Source organism: Danio rerio, chromosome 23, assembly GCF_052040795.2.
Source record: "Danio rerio strain M-AB ecotype USA chromosome 23, GRCz13ab, whole genome shotgun sequence".
Lineage (NCBI taxonomy): Eukaryota > Metazoa > Chordata > Actinopteri > Cypriniformes > Danionidae > Danio > Danio rerio.
Window position 1 is genome coordinate 46,942,652 of NC_141043.1, and position 12,349 is coordinate 46,955,000.

The window sequence follows — 12,349 nt, forward strand, 5'->3', positions numbered from 1 at the left end:
TTAATGTTCTTCTCCCCCAGTTTATTTCCTCAACTTTGCTCTCATGTTCAGCTGGTTTTGGGGGTTGGTTTTCACTCTTGTTTGACAATGCTTTGCTCAGGGTATAATAAGGAAAGGTACCTGTTGATCTGGGAGAATGGCTTTTACTCTGCATCTCCCGCACACTGGTGCGTAGCCTCATATGCTAACAAAGGCAGTTTCACTGGCTGTTTCTCAATATGTGTTCTTGTCTGTACTTGCGTTCTCGTGTCCTCGTGAAACGTCATCAACCGTCGCCAAAGTACTGTTCCAATTCAAAGTTCACATCTTTCCAAGTACACATGAAATTCCCGGATGTGTACTTGCTCTGGCCTTTGGCCAAGGATGCATCGAGAGGTGACTTGTGCGAACTTGCGAAGCTCAGGTATCCCAGAATGCATTGCAGCGTAACCAGCAAGCGCTAATGGCGGAGGAGAAAACCCGCACGGTTTTAAAAATGCTCTTTTACTGTGTCACAAAATAAAGTTTTAACAGTTTTTCAGGCGAGAATGTAGTTGTTTTAAACTCGAATCGGCAGTTTATTCACAACGATAGCGCTTCTTTAACCATGTGGCTCAGCTTATGCGGACTCTGACTCCCAGCCTGCCAGCGGGAGCTCCGTCATCAGCTCCCCCCCAGAGCAGCTTTACTTAGGCCAGGCCATCCCGGACGTACCGCTGGATCTCATCTCTCCATTGTAGTTAAAACAGGATATTTAATACATCTTGGGAATATCTAACGGACAGTTTTTGGTCTTATAAATCTATTATTTGTTCTCAGCTGTATTATTTTGGCATTGTTATTGTTACCTTTTATAATTGTCTTTATTTATGTTACGGTGTTGTACACTGTTTGTCTTTGATTACCAAATTGCTTGACGTAATCTTTATTTCTTATTGTGTGTATAATTACCATTGTAGTTTAATAAATCTGATAATCAAAGACAGGTGTCTGTGTATAATAACTCATTTTAATTCACATTTATATGAATGTGTACATTTTCTTAAATCAAAAATGTAATTTATAATATTAATATAATATTAATTAAATAATTTTATTGTTAATGTACAGTGAAACTGATGAATCCATGGTGAGGTAAGTGACGTTAAGGTAAAGATAAAGTACACTGCTGTTCCATTTGAAAAAGTACCCGACTTGTGTCCTTGCGTCCTCGAGAGTTCGTTCTTCCAAGTGTGAACTTGGCAAGTCTGAACTTCCAAGGACACAAGTCCGAACTTTGCGTACTTGATATTGAGAAACAGCCACTGTCTTTGTTGCTCAGCAGTGCACATATTACAGCTAATTTCTTTATACATTATGTTAGTTTGTTTCATTCTACTGTCTAAATATTTAAACATGTAATGTAATAAACAACTTTGCCTGCTTTAAGACAGAGATTCTCTTTATCAATGATAATAACAACTTTAATGGAGTCAGATTAATTACAATGGAGTCAGATAAACAATGGATTTAAACACGCCATCCTTCAACTGCTTTCCGTTTCCGATTAATGGTTCAGAATAGCAGCGTAAGCTTCAAGCCTTACAATTTAAAGGTAGATTGTTTGCATTTAACAAACCATTAACTGGTCAGAAATATATTCTTGTAGGATTGTCACGATACTGGAATTGGGTACCAATCAATACTGACATTTTTAAAAAGTTAGGTTTTTAAAATGTCTAGACAAATGTCTGGACAAAGAGCGATCATGCACCCACAGTCCTGCTGCTTTCAAGAGGTCAAGATAAAAAACAAATACACATATTCTTTTGTAAACAGCAGCGGTCACTGCTTTCATATTAATTACTCTTACAAGACTAATATTTGACTAGATATTCTTCTAGACACTTCTATACAGCTTAAAGTGACATTTAAAGGCTTAACTAGGTTAATTAGGGTAAAGTTGGTGTAATTAGGCAAGTCATTGTATAACAGTGATTTGTTCTGGAGACAATCACAAACTAATATAAAACTACAGCTTAAGGGGGCTAATAATTTTGCCCTTAAAATGGTGTTTAAAAAAAATTTAACTACATTTATTCTAGCCGAAATAAAACAAATAAGACTTTCTCTAGAACAAACAATATTATGGGAAATACTGTGAAAATTTCCTGAATCTGTTCAACATCACTTGGGAACGATTTTAAAAACTGGAAACAATTCACAGGAGGGCCTAAATAAATGCATGCTGATTCCCAAATAAAAGCCCATGCAGTGATGTAAACAGTTCAGCATCTCCAGCATGCTCAGGCTCTGGATAATAACACTGGATTCTCAGATCGATTTTAAAAGTCTGCATTTCCACCGATTTGTCCCGAGCACCTGCAGTCGAAATCTAAAGGGACGAAGACGTGTGGCATTTGTTGAGCAGCATAATTGCGGCGATTGACACTGGCCGCTCTCCGGGGGATTGAAATCTTTCGGAGCATAAAAGCGCTGGCATGCGCGCGTGTGAAAAGCCTGGCCAACACAAAAGAAAGAGAGCTGCAGAAACGCCAGCGAGCGGTCACGGCTTGCTGAAGAAACATTAGCTCAGATCGCCAGCACGGTCACGTTTACATCAGGACAAAAAAAAAAAGCATTCAGATGTGCTGCAACCAAACCCAAAAACAAAATCTGCATCCACATCTCAGGCAATGAGGACAGGAGGTGATTTTCAACATTAAAAGGGGATTTTTGATTTTTTTGGAGCAGGATGAAGGTCAAGTTCACCTCTCAGACCTTCATCTCAAAGGTGTTTCCTTTTTTAAACCGATCATCATTTTGCTATTAGAGCTGTAAGCTTTCCTGTGCGGAGACTGCAAGGTCATGGGTTTGACTCCTGAATATACTGCATGCACTCAATGCAACATCAATGCACAGGATGAAAACATTATATGCAGTACGATTAGGATCCCGCTAAGATCGACGTCCTTATATGTTTTTATTATTAATTATGTGTATATGTCTGTTTAAACACACACCCCAAAGCCAGACTTTCTCTCCGCTTCAAATCGTGTGTACAGAATCCGTTTGGGAAACAGCATCTGTTTATCACTATGCAGCTCGTCAGCTGACAGTCATGCAACATTATATGACTGTTTTGAGGATTGTATAGGATGGGCGACGGCACCTGTAATCAATAGGAAATGGAATCGCGCCGTTTTTAATATTTATTTATAAGAGTTTTCATTCCTAAACAAAGCGAAAGCACAGAAGACTCATGTTTTAAAGCAAGGGGCGACCCCTGGTGGTTCGGCGGTATGGGTTGCGTATAGGGACGCTCGGCTGTTCAGAGTGTTACGCAAGAGCGTATTGGGTTGTTTCTGTGCTGCTGTGTGTCTCTCTCTTTTTCCCTCTCTCGTCCTGTCCCGTTCCTGTTTCCAGGTTACCCCGCCCTAATTGGACGTGCTGCGTGCGTGCGCTGTGGTTGGTGCTGGGAGAAGTCAGCATCTTTTGAAAAGGAACCGACGGAGTCAGATCGCTGGGGGGGAGAGACGGAGAGTTTTTCTAAGAGTGTGGCGTTCGTGTGGAAAACATATCATAGTGCTTCTGTTTGTTTATAAATTGTGAACATTAAGGTGTTCTCTCCATTTTTCCTCTCCCCTTCAATTTTTTTGTGATTGTCAAATACCGTTTGATAAACCTGTGAGCTGAGCGCCGTAGGGGCTGAGCGCCATTTACTTTGACACTGATTTTCTCCTGTTTTTTTCTTTTAGTTAAGGAGTAAGGGCAGTGTTTGTAATTTATTTTCTTCATTTATTTTTGATTCAGTAGGTAAGTTATCTTCGGGGTGGAGTTAGTAAATGTTTTGTTAGTTATTTTGGCCTTGCTCAGCCCTGAAGCTTTTTTTTTGCGCTCATTTATTTGTTTATTGTAAATACAAACCTTTTCCACCTTCTCACAATTAAAGAACCTTAAAGGTCATTTAAAAATCAAACCTGCTAACCGTTTATTTATTTTCTCTATAATTTTTATGTTTGACTTCAGCCCTAGACATTTTTGAGGTCGTAACAAGAGAAAGACTGAAAATACGGGAGAAATACGGGAAAATACCTTTACGGGATGATAGCGGGATAGAACAGTAAAATACGGGAGAATCTTGGGAAAAACAGGAGAGTTAACAGGTATGCTATAACCTGCCTAGTAAACCTGCCTTTAAATGTCACTTTAAACTATCTGGCTTTTATATGCAATATGCTCCGTGTGTAAGAGAGGCATTTGCACACTTATCTTGATATGATTGAGAAAATCTAAATAAGCATTCAGCTGTCACAGTAAGTGTATTTCTGCACACACTATAATCTGCTGTTTTACGTCAGTGAACTCCATATTAAAGACAGAAACTGTTTAACACAGGCCTATCTATAGACCTTTTCTGGAACGCAAAATTACCCATTATGCTTTGCGTGTATGCGCAAGGAGAATGCGAAGAACTTCCGGTCGGCAGCTGATGCGTGTAAACAGTCACATTTGGACAGCTTTGCGTGATAGTTTTAATCTATTTTACCTGCTTTTATCCTCTTTGAACTAATACTGTTGTCCATCAGCAGCATCTCCTGGACTGATCATTTAAAGAAATGCGATCTAATAGGATGGAAAACAGCTGCTGTGAGGCGTTTTCCCCTCGTTGTCAGACGGCATCTTCTGCAGTTTAAATGAAGCCTCGTCATCGCTAAAGTCAACATTTTCTCTTTATTTCAAATATATAACCAGCCCAAACTAATGTCATTCAGCAAAATGTTTGAAACACACACGCAGCCTGTACTGTGCCACTGACACACTGATTTAATAACTGTGACAAAGTGAAAATATAGGCTAGTGTCATCTCGAATAACAGAAAAACACAAACCGTGGTGAATACAACACACGAAATAAAACACAAACGGCTCGCCATTAGAATGAACAGCAAATCAGCAGCAGAGGATCAATAACAGACTTTTATTGCTCATTTTTGTAAATTGCACAACTTTCATACCTGTTAAGTTTCATGCCAGTACTCTGGTTTGCTCTCTCTCTCTCTGTGTGTGTGTGTGTGTGTGTGTGTGTGTTAAGGCTGATGCTACGGCGCTGACGCATAGCCCTTCGCCATGGCCGTCGCTGACGTGCACCTCTCAAAAAAATGTAACTACACGTCGCAACGACGCGTAGCGTAAGCTCTGTGATTGGTCGGCTTGGAAGCGCTGACGAGTCTGGGCGGGACCGAGAGCCGCGCGAATGGCACGACCGATTGTTAACCTCATAGTTGAAGTTGTTGCACGTCCGCCGGTTCCTGCCTCAAAATGAGCGACTTTGAGCCACTTGTACATCCCGGAAGTGTTCAGGAAAAGCAAAAAAGCAGAGAAGAAACTCGACACAGAGGAAGTGTTAATGCAGACCGACAGAGACAGCGCGCAGAAGTATAAATGCACAGCCACGCGCGTTGCATGCGCCGGGGGTTACGCCGGTCACCTGACGCAGAAGTATAAATCAGGCTTTAAAGAGCCGCTGAGCTAACAGCTGACAGGCCGGCAACACACACACACACTGTATTTCTGACGGCAGACCCGTGAACTAGGAGAACGTTTTTCTCCTATTTCTGACGCGCTTGAACCACATGTGACAGATTATAGCGGCTTTAACAGACACATTTCTAAGTTGTGTGTCACAAAAACACTCTGTCATCCATTAAAAATGTTATTGAAACCCATTTTCGGAGCGCAAATTACCAGTTGTACACGCTGTAAACGGAAGTTTCTAGCATTTTACCGGAAGACGCTGGTCGCTATGATGCCCTCCATGCAGCAGCCATGAAAAAGGTCTATAGGGTTATTGCTGCCAACTGATGATCAACAGTATAAATGACACATTTTGCCTCTTCCCAAGACTGAAAAGCAAGAATTAAGAATGCGTGATTATAAGCCATCACAGCTTTGCAATCAAATATTGTGCTTATAATGGAAGTCAATGGAGCCAAAACAGCACCAACATAACCAAAGGGGAGTCAATCTGAACAATACACAAGGATCAATAAAACCAGTATTAATAGTGAGATTGATACTTAAAGGGCCATGAAAGCCCCTCGTTTCAGCAGGGTGTTTTCACACCTCTACTTTGGAAAAAGTCAGAAAAGTGGGCGTGTCCAGCTCTGTTTAGGGGGGAGTGTCGGAGGAAGAAAAGCGGCTTGGTGTGGGAGTGTCTATTTGGGCGCGCTGAATTTCAGAGTCAAAACACACAACCCACAGCGGACAATGTGACTGTGTTTACATGGACATCTGTAGTCGAATTATTTGCCAAGTTATTAAATGGTGGACTTTAACTGCAGTTTGGCTCTTTCATTCAGGGAATTTATTAATGTCCCTCCCGACAAACGTGATATTTGATTCGGGGATCTGCTCTAAGCGTGTATTTTTCATGCAATGTTTGATATCGCACGGCGAATGAGAGAAAAAAAACCTCAGCATTTCCCGGAAACTTAGATGCACACGGCAGGTAGCGTCAGAAAGCCGCGTGTGTTATTCCGGTCACAAAATCCAACACGAGGTTATAGTTTGGTTGTAACTGTTAGTGCTAACTTGTTTACACTGGTGCAATAGTTTGTTTGATACGAATAAAATACGAACTGAATAAACAAAGAGCACTGGTCACTCACTTACCAAATCTGTAGAGACAGGACAATCACCAGCAACTAGAGCCGCGTCTTTATTAAGAGGAGACTACAAGCGAATCCGGATCTCAGCGTTTGCAGATGAGAACAGCTCTCAGGTAAACAATAATCCTCCTTAGACACGTAAGTTATTGTTGTCGAGCGTCGTGTACACTGTTAATCCACACGTGACTCCAGCTGAGCTCTCACAGAGAGAAAATGAAAACAAAACTTCACTGCAGCAAACTATAAAAGCAACACTTCACGCTTGTTTTGCCAACACAACGTGGCGTCTCTGTCGTCTAAACACTGTGACAGTAATGAATATTAATGAAGTTGCACAATAGAGCGCGCTGATTGGTTTGAACCAAGCCTTACTCATGCATTAATGCAGCACACTGTAAGACGTAATAAGACACACTCTGGCTCAGACGTCCAGTCTGCACGCTGGAATACACGCTATTATGTCATGACCGTGACGCAGCTTCAAAAATTAGTTTCAAACAGGAAGTACGAATTTGCTTGAAATAACGCAAAAACAACCAATTTACACTTTTTAGTGAAATATAGGTGTCCTAATAGTGTTTTTAGCAGTGTGGGACACATATACGACTGTCAACAGCTCAAAACATGTGTTCTGGTGTTTCATGACCCTTTAAACTACAGTGTTATTGAATCATTTCATATATTTTAAGAACGAATATAACATTGATTTGAACGTCGACACTCCAACATGGCGTTCATTATGGCTGTGCGCTGTATTTCAGTCTCGTGCATGTGTTATTGGAGGCTCGTTACAGTGGTACAGCCTTCGGCAACTCAATTACATCACTGCAAATAACAAGCGGCATCACCTCGGGGGAAAGAACGGAGTGATTTTTAGTCACTTCCTGTTGGAGAACCGCAGGCTGGCACAGGTGTTAATATGACAGGCAGAACAAAGCGGCGCCGGGACCTGTGATTGAGTCTCACGGGACGCGCGCAGACTAAATTAATCCCAGCACACCCTGCCAGCACTTCCTCCGCCGATGCTTTTGAGATTTCCATGACTCTGCGGCAAACAAAAAAAGCAGATCTAAAAGGCGGAGGGTTTTTTATGGGGGTCCGTGTTTAGGAAATGCAATTCGCTGAGAATTTGTAGCTGTCATTAGGCAGTAAAAGCAGGCGAGACAGGTTCACATGCGCTGACAGCACTCCGAGGCGTTTTTAAACAAGGGCTCCGCTACGGGTGATATACTTTTATAGCAGCCCGAGGAAGCGGAGCGAACGCGGATCCATCTGGAGGGAGAGAGAGGAAACAAGAGCAGACATTTCCACACTCATATTCCTGTCACTGCTTCTGAAAGACGATTTATAGAGCTCTGAGGAAGATGCAGAGGAGGGAGAGAGAGAGAGAGAGAGATCAGGTGGATGGCAAACACACACACACACATTTATATAGTCACACTCAGACCCACTCGGACACACACTTTCATATAGACATGCACAAACGTGCACACACACACACACACATACGGTAGGTATACACGTGTAAAAACACATCCTTTTATAGACATGCATACAGACAGACACATATACAATCACCGGCCACTTTATTAGGTACACCTGTTTAACTGCTCGTTAACACAAATTTCTAATCAGCCAATCACATGGCAGCAACTCAATGAATTTAGGAATGTAGACATGGTCAAGATGATCTGCTGCAGATCAAAGTGAGCATTAGAATGGGAAAGAAAGGGGATTTAAGTGACTTTGAATGTAGCATGGTTGTTGGTGCCAGACGGGTATTTCAGAAACTGCTGATCTACTGGGATTTTCACAAACAACCATCTCTAGGGTTTACAGAGAATGGTCTGAGAAGAGAAAATATCCAGTGAGCTGCAGTTCTTGGGGGCACAAATGCCTTGTTGATGCCAGAGGTCAGAGGAGAATGGCCAGACTGGTTCCAGCTGATAGAAAGGCAACAGTAACTCAAATAAGCACTGGTTACAACCGAGCTCTGCAGAAGAGCATCTCTGAACACACAACACATCCAACCTTGAGGCGGATGGGCTACAGCAGCAGAAGACCACACCGGGTGCCGCTCCTGTCAGCTAAGAACAGGAAACTGAGGCTACAATTCACACAGACTCACCAAAACTGGACAATAGAAGATTGGAGAAACGTTGACTGCTCTGATGAGTCTCCATTTCTGCTGACACATTCGGATGGTCGGGTCAGAATTTGGCAACAACAACATGAAAGCATGGATCATCCTGCCTTGTATCAGCGGTTCAGGCTGGTGCTGGTGGTGTAATGGTGTGGGGGAGATTTTCTTGGCACACTTTGGGTTCATTAGTACCAATTGAGCATCGTGTCAACGCCACAGCCTACCTGAGTATTGCTGCTAACCATGTCCACAGTGTCTCCATCTTCTGATGGCTTCTTCCAGCAGGATAACGCAGCATGTCATAAAGCCTGAATCATCTCAGACTGGTTTCTTGAACATGACAATGAGTTCACTGTACTCAAATGGCCTCCACAGTCACCAGAGCTCAATCCAATAGTGCGCCTTTGGGATATGGTGGAACGGGAGATTCCCATCCTTGATGTGCAGCTGACAAATCTGCAGCAACTGTGTGATGCTATCATGTCAATATGGAGCAAAATCTCTAAGCAATGTTTCCAGTATCTTGTTGAATCTACGCCACGAAGGATTAAGGCAGTTCTAAAGTCCGACCCGGTATCAGTATGGTGTACCTAATAAAGTGGCCAGTTAGTGTATACACACGTGCATATAGACGAAGCACCCAAAAAAGAGAAATAAACACTCAAATACATGTATTCATATAAACATAGACACAAACTCACACACACATAAATACAGCCAAACATATGCAAATAGACACACACACACACGCAGTACATATAGATACACATGCACACATGCAAACACACAAAAACCCACAGACATAGACAATCAAAAACATGCATATAGACTGGCACGCTCAGAAACACACTGACACACACACACACACACACACACACACACACACACACACACACATGCAGTACATATAGATACACATGCACACATGCAAACACACAAAAACCCACAGACATAGACAATCAAAAACATGCATATAGACTGGCACGCTCAGAAACACACTGACACACACACACACACACACACACACACACACACACACACACACACACAAAATATGCACACACAAAAAAAGCTCTAAAAATGGTGATCAGCACTTCTAAGAATGAACTAAAATAGAGAAATTTTAATCTTAAAAACGCCAAACCTTTGAACGACAACATAGAAAATGTGTTTAGAAGAAGCATACAGATATTTCACAGCCAGTCAATCCTGACACATCCCTGAAAACATCTTAAACACACACACACACATATAAGGATGGATGAGAGACAGCCTGCAGGAGTTCACATCAGTGCCCAGATCACATCCACAACACACACGCCAATATCCCTCCGGCACACACATTTCTCACAAGCGCACACACACTATAATCATACATGTGCACACACAGACACACAACACCACTGCCTAGCCAACAAACACAACACGCTGCACACACAGACAGACAGACACACACCACAACTGCCTAGACAACAAACACAACACGCTGCGCGCGCACACACACACGCACGCACGCACGCACACACACAAATGTTGGCTAATGCAATACTGTAACACAATATGGAATAACCATCCCAACCTGCCAATTATCATCAATTAACATCTGCCTTTCATCATGTTCATTAATGCTGGCGGAGATCCCGCATCTTATATAACAGAGTTACGCTTCTGATTGGACGAGGCATGATGGGAGAGGCGCTAAAAAGCTTTGAAACACACACCTGCGAGTTCAGTTGTGTGTTAATGAGTCCTCATATAATGAGTCGTGCCAACATCTGCATTCACACTCAACAGAATAACCAAGATACATTCAATTAACAGGCAGTAATTAACAGTGGGAATACTGTCAGTGCACACCAATTAAATTAATACAAACTATTACAATTAAATATTACAATGTTGAAAAAAAAAAAAAAAAAAAAAAAAAAAAAAAATATATATATATATATATATATATATATATATATATATATATATATATATATATATATATATATATATATATATATGTGTGTAATTAAAAATACGTGGCTCAGCACTGTCACCTCACAGCAAGAAGGTCACAGATTTGAGTCCAGGCTGGGTCATTTGGCATTTCTTTGTGGAGTTAGCATGTTCTCCCCGTGTTGACGTGGGGCCCCCCCCCCACAGTCCACGCACATGCGCTATGGGTGATTGTAGTGTATGATTGTGTGTGTGTTGAGTTTGGATGGATGTTTCCCAGTACTGGGTTGCAGCTGGAAGGGAATCCACTGTGTAAAACATATGCTGGAATAGTCGGAGGTTCATTTCACTGTAGTGACACCTGACAAATAAGAGACTAAGCCGAAGGAAAATGAATGAATGAATAAATATGAAAAATATTAATATTGATAGTAATGGGAATAATGTGAGTAATATCTGTTTTTTTTTAAATAATTATCACAATTACACAATCTTGGTTTAGTTTAATGGTAATAATATTAATGCTATGAATGAAATCATCTGCTAAATAATAATAATATTAAACTATTAATGTAATATAATCATATTTTCATAGTATGCATTTTAGCATCCTTAAGCAAAACAATAAATACTTTGAATAATTTAGTGATATCATTTTAAAAGTGATATAAAATACAATCAAAGTAACTTATTATAATATTTATTAACCACAATACATAAAAATTACTACTACTACTGCTTATAATAATAATATGACTACTAATATAATGATTAATAATAATAATAATAACAATAATAATAAACTCTGAAAACTGGACTGACACAGTTTTAGTTTACTAGAACTTCTATGTTAAGCTGCTTTGACACAGTCTACATTGTAATAGCATTACAGAAATAAGGATGAAATAAATTGAACTAATACTACTACTAATATTATGACTACTATTATTATGATGATTAATAATAATAATAATAATAATAATAATAATAATAATAATAATAATAATAATAATAATAATAATAATAAAAGTTTTAACAGATATGAATTACAACAACTGTATTAAATATTTTTTAGGAATATTATCATATTTGGAATTATGGAAATACTTAGCATTAACATGGTCAATAATAATATTAATAAATCAAATTGAAACGACTAATAGAGTAATTATTTAAAACATATGTAATATCATATATCATATGCACACACAGACAAATATTACTATTATTGTAAAAAAAATAACAATAAGAAAAATAAGAAAATATCTATTAAAATACATTTAATTAAAAAGAACTTGTCATGACAAGATTATGCGAACGCTTTGCATTAACATGGTCAATAATAAAACAGATTTAAGAAACTGATTAGTCTTACAAAAGTTATAAGCAGCAATAACTCCATCCTAATGTTTATGCCTATTTAGGGTGCTTTCACATCTGTGGTTTAGTTCATTTGGTCCGGACCAAGAGCAATAAATGACACATAGTAGTATTTTTCTGCCGTCTTTGGGTCGTTTTCACACCACACTGATTGCTTTGGATCGAACCAGTTGAAAAGAACCAAAATGCAGTCATGTGACAAAATCCACATATCTCATTGGCCAGATGTTGTTGAACGTATTTCCTAAACAGCA

The 12,349-nt window shown here is 40.0% G+C and overlaps 1 protein-coding gene and 1 long non-coding RNA gene across 4 annotated transcripts in view; one reads left to right on the forward strand and one right to left on the reverse strand.

The window, feature by feature from the left end:
* Positions 1 to 12,349, reverse strand: part of ctnnbl1 (catenin, beta like 1) — a 96,227-nt gene that overhangs the window by 14,875 nt on the left and 69,003 nt on the right. The window lies entirely within an intron of this gene.
* Positions 2,706 to 8,743, forward strand: LOC147831389 (uncharacterized). Its single transcript, XR_015524107.1, has 2 exons — positions 2,706 to 3,920; positions 3,994 to 8,743. It is a non-coding gene; the product is annotated as an uncharacterized LOC147831389 (long non-coding RNA).